Source organism: Colobus angolensis, unplaced genomic scaffold (assembly GCF_000951035.1).
Source record: "Colobus angolensis palliatus isolate OR3802 unplaced genomic scaffold, Cang.pa_1.0 Scaffold63, whole genome shotgun sequence".
Taxonomy (NCBI): domain Eukaryota; kingdom Metazoa; phylum Chordata; class Mammalia; order Primates; family Cercopithecidae; genus Colobus; species Colobus angolensis.
Window position 1 is genome coordinate 7,834,499 of NW_012119932.1, and position 4,356 is coordinate 7,838,854.

Here is a 4,356-nt window from a genome sequence, read left to right on the forward strand (position 1 = left end):
TTTTTTGTATTTTTAGTAGAGACGGGGTTTCACCGTGTTAGCCAGGATGGTCTTGATCTCCTGACCTCGTGATCCACCCGCCTCGGCCTCCCAAAGACTTTTCCTTTTAATGATACATTGATGTCACTGATTGAGAGTTTCTCAATATGTTTTATTTTTCTGAATTGAGTGATAATTTTAAATTAATTTTTCTGAATTAATTTATGAGTGTTTTAATACTCAAAGGTAGGTGACAACAAATTTTTCTTCTCTCTTCCAGTTCTTTGTCCATTTGCTTCATTAGAAATTCATATATATATATATAATAACTATGGTGAGGAAGTTTCAAATTCAGAGATGTAGGCTATCAAGGGGAACATTCCTATTTTAAAGAAAAAAGTTAAACATAGGAAATGCTACTTAAAAGGATGCATGATAAATTGTCAGTAGTTCAAAAACTGTCTACTGTGTGTGGTGGTTTTAAAATGGCCCCCACCGAGGCGAGTAGATTGCCTGAGGTCAGGAGTTCACGACCAGCCTGGCCAACATGGTGAAAGCCTGTCTCTACTAAAAATACAAAAATTAGCCAAGCATGGTGGCACAGGCCTGTAATCCCAGCTACTCAGGAGGCTGAGACAGGAGAATCGCTTGAACCCGGGAGGCAGAGGTTGCAGTGAGCCAAGATCACGCCACTGCACTCCAGCCTGGGTGACAGAGCTAGACTGTGTCTCAAAAATACATACATACATAAATACATAAACAAATAAATTAAAATAAAAAACTTAGATAAATTTATTTAAAAAATTTTTTTAAATGGCCTCCAATTTTTTTTGACACACCTCTCACTGAAAGGTAGCCTCTAGGTTCTCTCCTCTTGAAACGGAGTTTTGTAAAAAGTTTCAAAACAGAATATAGCCAAAGTAACACTATACCTGTGTGTGACTCCAGGCTTTAGGAACTGGCAGCTTCCACTTTTCTCTTGGGGTATTTGCTCTTGGAACGTGACATCGTGCTGTGAGGATCTACAAACAGCCCATGGAGAGGTCCAGCTGAAGCAGAACCAGACCCCCAACCTACAGCACTGAGGTCCCTGCCAGTGGCCTGCACTAATTTGCTAGCATCTTCAAAATGGATCTGGGCCAGGCACAGTGGCTCATGCCTGTAATCTCAACACTTTTGGAGGCCAAGGCAGGAGGATCACTGGAGCCCAGGAGTTCAAGACTAGCCTGAGCAATATATTGAGACCCCATCTCTACCAATGAAAATGTTTAAATGAACCTGCTAGCCACCATCATGCAGCCCCAGCTGGTACCCAGCGGAGATGAGCTCCTTGCTGTCAAGCTCTGTCCACACTTCAGATCCATAAGAAAAAAAAGAAGAAAACATTACCATGCCAAGCCACTATGTTTCAGGATTATTTCTTTTACACCAATAGAAACTGGAACAGAGAATTTTATATAATATCTTAATAAATTCTTATATGTCACACAAAGTTAGAAGAAATAAAATTAACAAGTAATAAAAGAGGTTATATGCACCTATCAGTTTTAGAGATATTCAGGTGCTCTCATTGTAAATGGAAAGATGGTCACCAAAAGGTTAAGAGATTTGCCCAAAATTAAGAACTTAATGAGAAGAGGTATTAGGATTAAAATGCAATCCTTTGGCCTCCAACTTTGATATTTCAACGTCTTGCCAATAGCCTGTGCCCCTTTGCTGGCAGCCTGTGTTTGAAAGGAATTTGTTTTCTAGGGCAGGTCTGCACTTAATTGGCATTCTTGAAAAGATAACCCCAGAGCTAATCAAGTTAAAGGAAACTCACATTACATTGGAAGTCAAATGCCTGTCCCAGATGTAAACATTTATTTTAGAATCAAAGTTCTTTTCTTAAGCCTCAAGTGAAAGTATTTATTAATTATTGGCAACAAGACTGTCCAAACACCTGGGTAGCACAGTCAATTATACCAACAAGCAAGGAACACAGAACAGCATAACCTCCAGCAATAACAAAAACAATGGCCAAATGAAAATGTTAACTCTTAGCAAAACAAATATGTCATGTGACAGCCTGTGATTGGATGCCACTTGAGAATCTGACTCATCACTGAAAATAAATTAAAAACAGAAATATCCACTTGCCATCTTTATTGGTCCATTCTCATGCTGCTAATAAAGACATACGCAAGAGTGGGTAGTTTATAAAGAAAAGAGATTTAATTGACTCATATTTCAGCATGCCTAGGAAGGGCTCAGGAAACTTACAATCATGGTGGAAAAGGAAGCAAACATGTCCTTCACAGGGTGGCAGCAAAGAGAGGTGCTGCACAAAATGGGGAAAAGCTTCTTATAAAATCATCAGATCTGGTGAGAACTCACTAGCATGAGAACAGCATGAAGGTAACCACCCCCAAGATCAAATTACCTCCAACTGGGTCTCTCCCATGACATGTGGGGGTTATGGGAACTACAATTCAAGATGAGATTTGAGTGGGGACACAACCAAACCCTATCACCATCCTAGAAAATATCATTTGATGTTTCCATTTCTATCACAAATGTACTGAGAAGGGATCCTATGTAACTGGTATTTTCTACAGTGCTTGCATGGGATTAATGCCTAGTAAATTCACACCAGCAACACCAAAGAAAACACCCAGTGGTAGAGATGAGACAAACCTGACAAAGCCAAGCACACATTGAGAAAATCTAAGCATACGATAAATCTCATGTGTATACTCAACCAAAATACCTAGCGCACTGCTCAGGAGTCCCTTCTACACCAAGACAATGAAACAGAAAATGTTCTGCTCTTCCGACTTGCAAAATAAAACAAATAATTCCCCACTCTTGTCCCTGTTTTTTCTCCCGCTTCAGCAGATACGAATCAAATGAATATATAAATCTGAATTATAGTTCACATCCGCTGGCTGTTATAGCCAAACAATTTCATTAATTAACAGACAATGTCCATGCCCAGAGGGATGACAATTCCTTTTTTGTATCAAATTTTTCTCTGAAAACAACTTCTCTAAGGGCAATGACAGATGTCTGTTTTCTAGGGATGTTCTCTACTTTGATTTCTCTGATGTTAACACAACTGTATCTTTGTCTGTTTCCAAGAAATAGTTCAGAATTCATTTTGGAAATCTGTTGACGTCTATAAATTCTAACTACTAAATTATGACTACTAAATATAAACACCTATTATTAATTACACAAGGTACTTTACATCTTTGTCATAATAAAGTAGTTAAGAATCAGGAACCAGGTAGACTTGGGTTTCAGTCCTGATTCTCTTCTGTTAGCACTATGACATTGGGAGAGTTACCAAAGCTCTTCGATCTGATGTGTTTCTGTAAGGATTAAGTTGGATTCAACAAGGAAACAATATTTTTGTTTTTTGTTTTTTGTTTTTGAGACAGAGTCTCACTCTGTTGTCCAGATGGAGCGCAGTGGCGTGATCTCCAGCTCACTGCAACCTCCGCCTCTGTGGTTCCAGTGATGCTCCTGCCTCAGCCTCCCAATTAGCTAGTATTACAGGTGCCACCACCATGTCTGGCTAATTTTGTATTGCTAGTACAGACAAGATTTCACCATGTTGGCCAGGCTGGACTAGAACTCCTGACCTCAAGTGATCCGCTCACCTTGGCCTCCCAAAGTGCTGGGATTACAGGCATGAGACACCACACCCAGCCTAAGGAAGCAATTTTGAATTTTTTTTTTTTTTTTTGCCCATGGATGAAGAATTGGCCCAATTAGTGATAAAACTAAATTCTATCTGTCTCCAAAGCTCCTACTTTACCTACTATACAATACCATTTTGAGAACCATGTATGAATTACACACTGAAGTGCATGGCCTAGAGTTATTGTTCTATGCAGTGATGTTGTAACAGCATTTAAATATATTGTCACTGTAAAACTTTACACAGATCACCACATCTTCTGAAAAATATTACAACATCACCATATGTGTTTTCATGAGGAAATAACCCCTCATAACCATTGTTGGAAGACAATTCTCCAGGAGTCCCTCTGAAACAGACAGCAGCCATGTTTACTGCCCATTAAAAGATTCAGGTTCCCTAAACTCAGCATCTTTCTCTCATAATGTAATCCATTGAGTGTGCAAATGTCACCTGATTCTCTTCACATCACCAAGTGGGAAGTGGGGCTTGGGCAATGGATGCCAAAATGCTGGTATTTTGACTACTCCTATTGCTATGGTTAATAAACTCTCCTTCATGTTTGACCCAAGATGTGTATTTGTTTTGCCAGCATTCATAAAACTGTGGTAGGTGAAAAAATAAACTCTTAGGAGAAACAGGCACTACAACCAGCAAAGAGTAATTGGGTCTGCAAGGAATATCAGCAAGCT